Below are 8400 nucleotides of genomic sequence, written 5' to 3' on the forward strand. Positions count from 1 at the left end.
CAACACGTCGTTTTATTTCCTGTTCAGCTTTGCAAGCAAGATGAAACAAATGGTCCATAGGATAACACTCTTCATGAATTAGTATCTCTTGAATATCACGGTTTAATCCTCCCCAAAATCTATCCATAAAATCATCTTCACTTTCTTCTAAAGAGGAATGCAACAAGGTAGTTTGTAAATCATCATAATATTTTGTTACAGTTTCACTACCTTGTTTTAAGTGTTGCAACTTCTTAATCATGTCACGAGTATAATAAGCAGGGACGAAAGTATGTCGCATGGCAAGTTTCAAATCATCCCAAGTAGTAGGTATATAATCAGGGTGTAACCGACGATATTCACTCCACCAAACCAAAGCATAATCAGTGAAAGAACCAACCGCAACCTTAACCTTTTTATGTTCATTGAAATTATGGGAAGCAAATATATTTTTTATGTCGAACTCCCATTCAATATATAAAGCAGGTTTAAAACGGCCATTAAATGGTGGTATAGATACATTAACCTGATCATGTGCATTTGGATGTTTGTGCACCTCTCGTGACGGTTGTGGTATTTGCAAAGGTGGTGGCACGTCTCCCGCGATCGACAAAGCCCATGAATTGACTCTGGATCCTGTCATGATTAGTAGAACAAGAAACAAAACCCAAAAATAATGTTTCTATAACTACTAGGATGTGGTGGTAAAACGCTCACAGTAAAGCAAATATCAATGTCTTACAAGTTCTTACCATGCAGCAGGCGGTGATCGGCAACCAGCGGTGTCAAGTAACTCCGAATATTGAGTAAAGCGATTGCCAGGGGAGCGTACGTATACACGGTGTAGAAATATGTGGAGCTGGGTTGGCTATATATGGTAGCAAAAGATTAGCAATAATCAATTCAAAGATGCAATGTTGAATAAACGCTCAACGACGGTACTGTGCTGGTCCTAGGCTAGACCGGACTAGAGACGCGAGCCTAGAACACTAATAAGGTCACGGCGTAGCACCACTAGCATCAATGAAGGATACTAAGTAGCTCTTGACAGCAAGATATAAGTGAAGATCACAACGGCAGTGAAGATAATGATGAAAAACAACTGCCAAGCAGGATATACAACAACTCTCTCTCCAACTTTTCTCTTGAAAAGTTTGAGACAATTTTCTGATAAATTCTTTCAAAGAATGCTACTAACTCAAGCTTTCCAATGCAAAAAGAATCACTCAATTCCGAGTTGATATGAGGAGTTAAAGAATTCTAAAACTGGCCTGAAATATTGGAACAAGCTGTGTTCACGAACTTCGGAGGGCAAAAAGACCTATTTATAAGCCGATTTTGAGGTGTCAAATATTGAACTAGCTTCTGCAACTATTTAGACGCGGCTGGTCGCTATCTTCAATTTGAGTACTCACGGAGCCAAAACGGACTTCGTATGAGGAAGATACACCTGTTTTACTGAACAATGCGCAAAACAGATTCCAATCCGAATTCAGGTATGAGATTGATTCTAGATAGATCCAATTTTTTTTCTTCTCTCTTTTTTTTCTCACGCTTTTTTTTCTTTTTCTTCTCCCTCTTTTTCTTTTTTTCTTTCCTTTTCTCCCTCTTTCCAAGACAAACTAGATAAGATGCAGATTCGATCAGGCGAAGATGTGAGTGACCTCAACTATGATTATGACAATAAACAGTGCGTAGCACGTGGTGGAAATTGGTGGATGGGATGGTGGACAGCGGATGGGATAATGATGCAGCGGCTGCGTGACTAATGTGAACAGAACTCGAAACTCTAAAGGAACTAGACACTAAGACCAGCAACTCGACACGGCGATGCAACCGTTAATTCAATAATGCAAACAATGAAAAGAAAATTGCAAAGGCTCAGTCTGGCTAGGACAAAGGATGAATAGATCTAACTTTTGTTTTGTGGCTTTTTCTTGGACAATAGGTAAGAAAATAAATCTAATCTAGGAAAAACTGGAAATTCTCACCGAGCAACCTGAAAACTGATACCACTTGATAGAGGCGAGGGTGTCCCGATCTTTCGATGAGATGATAACTATCGATTTGGTGGAGACGACTTTGACGATCCGACTACAAACGTGCACGACGTTGCGCCTTAGCAATCGCTAAACCAACTCCGAGAGGTTATTGACCACGCTGGAGCACGATCAACCTGACCACGAAGGTCTATTCCTGCAAGCAATTGAAGAACGAGGAAGAATATGATAAAGCAATCTGAATATTGCGAATATATATGAAGTATTGATAATGGTGGGGATCCGAAAGCGGTCTTGGTCTGGTCGTTGGACACAAACGAAGTACACGAAGTTGCAATGGCTAACTTTTAACTAAACAAATCCCAAGGAAAAGCTACTAGATGGATCTACTTATATAGGAGCAAGGGGTGGCGGCCAAGGAGGTGGGAGGACGTCCCAAGGCAGCCTAAAACTAAATCTAGGTCGTACAAGGCCAATGGGCCCAAGTGGAGGTGATGTAACACCTTTGGACTTGTAGTTTGACTCGGATTCTGCTGCAGCATCAGATTGTTTCGTCCACAACTCAACGCTCCGGACAAATTTGAAGGTGATTCCAACTGGGTTAGAAAGTGCACGAAATCTAGTTTCCAACAAAAAAAGAATCACCCAATTCGGAGTCCGTATGAAAAACTTGTGTGCGTTTTGAGTCAGGTATGTCTGTGCAGTCCGAATCTGAATCCAGAACATGAGAGACTTGGACTCTATCTTCTCTTGGGCCAAAAGTGACGTGAGAGAACTTTTTGGACAACAAATAAACATCTCTTTCTTCCTTATCTTCATATGTGGATTGTACAAATGTCCCATACACCTGCAATTAGACAAAACACAAAAGTGTGTGAAGTATTTTTGTTCTGGATAACATAAATAGATTATTGAATAGTTTGCACTAGAAATCACCTGACAAATATGCATATATGCAATATTTTTGGTCATATCCAAGGTAGTCATGTCCTCATCAAAATGTGTAGCAAGTACGTCCTCCGTCTTCTTCACGCCAAAGTGTCCCATTAATCCTCCTCCATGTGCCTCCTGCAACAACAAAAGACGAACGGAGCTAGCTGGAATGCATAGCTTGTTAGCACGAAACACAAATCCATCGTTAACAACAAACTTGTTCCACATTCTTCCTTCTTTACAATTCTGCATTACATCTTTAAAATCAGCATCATGCACATATTGATCTTTGATGGTCTCCAAACCAAATATTTTGAAGTCAAGTTGTGAAAGCATAGTATAGCGACGAGACAATGCATCAGCAATAACATTTTCTTTTCCCTTCTTGTGTTTAATGACATAAGGGAAAGTCTCAATGAATTCAACCCATTTAGCATGTCTATGATTCAGTTTAGCTTGACTTTTAATATGTTTCAAGGATTCATGATCAGAATGTATAACAAATTCTTTGGGCCATAAATAATGTTGCCATGTTTCTAAAGTCCGAACAAGAGCATATAATTCTTTATCATAAGTAGAATAATTCAGACTAGGCCCACTCAATTTTTCAGAAAAGTATGCAACAGGTTTGCCATCTTGTAATAACACACCTCCTAATCCAATTCCACTAGCATCACATTCAAGCTCAAAAGTCTTATTAAAATCAGGAAGTTGGAGTAAAGGAGCATGTCTCAACTTATCTTTCAATACCGTGAAGGCTTCTTCCTGTGCGGTACCCCAAAGAAAAGGCACATCTTTCTTTGTAAGCTCATTGAGAGGTGCAGCAATGGTGCTCAAATCTCTCACAAAACGCCTATAGAATCCAGCGAGGCCAAGAAAACTCCTCACTTGTGTGACCGTTTTGGGCTGCGGCCAACTCTCAATAGCTTCAATCTTGGCTTTATCAACTTCAATTCCCTGTGGAGTAACAACATAGCCAAGAAAAGATACTCGGTCGGTGCAAAAGGTGCACTTCCCAAGGTTACCAAACAAACATGCATCACGTAGAGCAATAAAAACAGCACGTAAATGTTCCAAATGTTCTTCCAAAGATCTGCTATAAATCAATATGTCATCAAAGTAAACTACCACAAATCGTCCAATGAAAGCACGTAAAACTTCGTTCATTAATCTCATGAAAGTACTAGGTGCATTAGTTAACCCAAAAGGCATGACTAACCACTCATATAATCCAAACTTAGTTTTAAATGCTGCTTTCCATTCATCTCCCAATTTCATACGAATTTGATGGTAGCCACTACGCAAATCAACTTTGGAGAATATTGTAGAGCCACTCAATTCATCAAGCATATCATCTTGCCTAGGAATAGGATGACGATAACGAATAGTAATATTATTAATGCCTCTACAATCAACACACATACGTGATGTACCATCCTTTTTCGGCACTAGAATAATAGGAACAACACAAGGACTAAGGGATTCGCGTATATAACCTTTGTCGAGAAGCTCTTGTACTTGACGCATAATCTCCTTCGTCTCCTCTGGATTGGTTCGGTATGGTGCACGGTTTGGCAGTGAAGCACCGGGAATTAAGTCAATCTGATGCTCAATCACTCGAATAGGCGGTAATCCTGGTGGCACGTCTTGTGGAAAAACGTCAGTGAACTCCTGCAAAATGTTAGTGACAGCAGGAGGCAAAGAGGAAGGCACGTCCTCGAATGAAAATAATGCCTCTTTGCACACAAAAGCATAGCAAACAGATTTGCTGAAATCTAGCTCATCAATATCAGGTTTGGTGGCAAATAAACATGCACTTTTCAATTTAATTTCAGAAGCAACACTAGATGGTTTATTATTAGGCTTCATTTGTTGCTCAAATTCTTTTGCCACAATCTGATTTTCACTCTTATTCTTCTCCTGTTTTGCTTTATTAGCTCTATTAATATCATCTTTCAAAATGGAATCAGGAGTCATAGGAAGCAAAGTAATATTTTTATCCTTATGAACAAGAGTATAGTGATTGTTTCTACCATGGTGTACAGATTTTTTATCAAATTGCCATGGTCTACCAAGTAATAAGGAACATGCTTGCATAGGTACCACATCACAATCAACATAATCAGCATATGTAGAGATACTAAAATGCACACGAACAGTACGTGTTACCTTAACCTTGCCGCTGTTGTTGAACCATTGGATGTAGTAAGGATGTGGATGTGGTCTTGTGGTGAGAGAAAGCTTCTCCACCATCTCCATGCTAGCCAAGTTGTTGCAGCTCCCTCCGTCTATGATGACGCGCACAGAACGTTCCTTCACAACTCCCTTGGTATGGAACAAATTGTGCCTCTGATTTTGCTCAGCTTGTGTGATCTGCACACTCAAAACACGTTGAGCAACTAAACATTCATACCTGTCAGCGTCTTCAGGAGCCATGTATTGCATCTCATGATCAGAATCATCTCCACCATGTTCTTCACGTGTAGTAAGAGCCAAAGTCTCCTCATCATAGTCACTAGCGGACTCATATCCACCATCCGCGGTAGCAATCATCACACGCGGAGATTTGCATTCTCTCGCATAATGACCTGCTCCCTTACAACGACGACAAATAATATCACTTGGGTGCCCTGTTGATGCCATGGAAGAAGAAGAACGTTGTGCAGGCCCCGCAGGTGCGCTCTTGGCAGATAATGGTGGTTGTGCCTGTTTTCTTGTATCACGGCTGGAGGTGGCACCGGATGGAGGTGCTGGTGCAGTTGAAGTAGAAGATGCACGTGGTGTCCATGATGAAGGTCGTCCTGCCGAAAAGTTAGTTTGCCCCAATGCTTGTCGATCCTGCACTTCACGTTCAGCTTTACAAGCAAAATGGAATAAACGAGTGATGTTAGTATACTCCTTATAGTCTAGAATGGTCTGAATCTCTCTATTTAATCCACCCAGAAAACGTGCAAGCATAGCTTCATTCTCCTCAACAATACCACATCGAATCATGCCAGTTTGTAATTCCTGATAATATTCTTCTACAGAATTTTTTCCTTGTCTTAAACGCTGCAATTTTTGAAGCAATTCACGTTGATAATATGGTGGAACCCAACACGTACGCATAGCAGTTTTCAAAGCAGCCCAAGTAGTTGGAATAGGATATAATCTACAATGTTCAGACCACTAGACACATGCAAAACTAGTGAAAGCACAAACAGCAGCAGCAACCCGTCTCTCCTCGGGATATTGTAAACATGTAAAACGTTGTTCAGTTTCTAACTCCCAAGTAAGATATATATCAGGAACATATCTACCCTCAAATGGTGGAATATTCAATTTCAGTTTAGGAATATGGACATCATCTCGTACCTGAGGTGGTGGTGCAGGCCTACCATTACGAATATATACCTGAGGTCGACCTGCTGGTGGTCGTGCTGGTGGTTGCACATAGTTCTGATTTTGAGCAACCTCATCCTCGTAATCTCCCACATAATCATCCTCCTCCGCATCAGCAGCAGGAGCCACAGAAGTATCAACAGCAGCACCAACAATTTGGCCAAACGCAAGAGGAACACGGCTCACTCGGCGGAGGTCTATTTCGCGACGTGGAGGTAGTCGTTGTTGTTCTTGTTGGAGAGGTGCATTAGGTGCAGCGGGTGGTGGTGGTGGAAGACGCGCGAGCAATTCATTAAACTTGTTATCGAGCTTTGTTTCGAACATCTTATCCATGCCATCTATCTTCTCCATGGCCTCTTCAAATCTGTTTAGCACGTCTTGCACCTGTCCACTCATCATTTGCTGAAATTTATCATGCAAATCCTTATTCGTCATGTTCTTCCAGTCAGTCTCGTCGGCTTGTGATCCTGGCATGGTTAGCAGCAATAGAAACACACAAGAATATGATCCTACAGACTACTAACAAGAGGTGGTGGTGGGTGTCACAAATCCGTCAAGCAAATCTCAAATTCTTACCAGTTCTTACCCAGCAGCAGGCGGTGATCGCCAACCGTTGTAGTCAAAAACTCTCAAAGCTTGGATAGAGCAATTACCAGGGAGAGTCAAACGAACGACGTAGATGTACGTGGAGCTGGGAAGGCTTATAATATGGTAGCAAAAAGGGTCAGCAATAATCAATTCAGAGATGCAAAGTTGAATAAACGCTCAACGACGGTATTGTGCTGGTCCTAGGCTAGACTGTGCTAGAGACGCGAGCCTAGAACACCAACAAAATCACGACGCGGCACGTAAACAAGGGAAAAGCACACTCTGGAATTTTTTTTCTGTCTTTTTTTTTGCGCTCTTTTTTTTTGCACTGCTTTTTTTTTTTGCGAAAAATCACTATAATGGCGAGTGTCTCAAAACTCTTCGTAGCTCAAACTGACCTAATATGACAAGAACTCGGATTGGTGGTAGATATATTGTGGTAGATGGCAGCGGTGGTGGTATATGACAGCTGTGGTGGTATATGGATACGGATTCGAAGCGGTGGCGGATAAGCGGTGGTGGTAGATGGCAGGGGTGATGATGATGGTGCGGCGGCGGCGTGACAACTTATGACCAAAACTCGAAACTCTAAAAGACTAGACTCTAAGACCAGCAACTAGACACGACGATGCAACCGCAAATTCAACAAAGCAAAACCCTAAAAAGATTATGCAAAGGCTCAGATTGGTTCGGATATGATGAACTAACCCTAATTTTTTTGTGGCTTTTTCGTGGACTATAGGTATGAAGAACAGACTCGATCTAAACTACGAAAAACTGTAAAATCTCACCGAGCAACCTGGAAATCTGATACCACTTGATAGAGGCAAAGGTGTCCCGTCTTTCGATGAGATGATGGATATCGCTTTGGTGGCAGTCGACTTTGACGATCCGACTACAAACGTGCGAGGACGTCGCGCCTTAGCAATCGCTAAACCAACTCCGAGAGGTTATTGACCACGCCGGAGCACGATCAACCTGACCATGAGGGTCTGTTTCCTGCGAGCAAACGAAGAACAAGCAAGAAACTGAGATTGCAATCTGGATATTGCGAATATAAGATGAAAGCTTTATTGATCAAGGTGGGGTTCTGTGACGCCTTTGTCTGGTCGTTGAACACAAACGAAGTACGCGAAGTTGCAGCTATGGCGAACTTTTAATCTAAACAAAACCCAAAGTCTAAACGATGCCCTAAGGGCTGTATATATGGAGGAAGAGGGGGGGAATTTCGTGGCCCTTGGTGGAGGGGTCCGAAATCAACCCTATCTCTTGTTTCCCCACACATACGGACTCTAAAAATAGCCTATACTTATGTATTTCGAAATTACATGGGCCTGGCCCAATAATAAGGTGACACATCACCTAAAATAGCCTCGGGACGAAATTTATGAAGTGGCATCTTGTATATCTCGTCCAAGGCTTCATGCACCCATTATGGTGGCTTCAAAGTCCTGAAATCATCACTTGTAACTCCGTTCTTGTTCTTGCTCCAATATTCATCCTTCTCCAAGCTAGGCCC

Source organism: Triticum dicoccoides, unplaced genomic scaffold (genome assembly GCF_002162155.2).
Source record: "Triticum dicoccoides isolate Atlit2015 ecotype Zavitan unplaced genomic scaffold, WEW_v2.0 scaffold84395, whole genome shotgun sequence".
NCBI classification, from domain to species: domain Eukaryota; kingdom Viridiplantae; phylum Streptophyta; class Magnoliopsida; order Poales; family Poaceae; genus Triticum; species Triticum dicoccoides.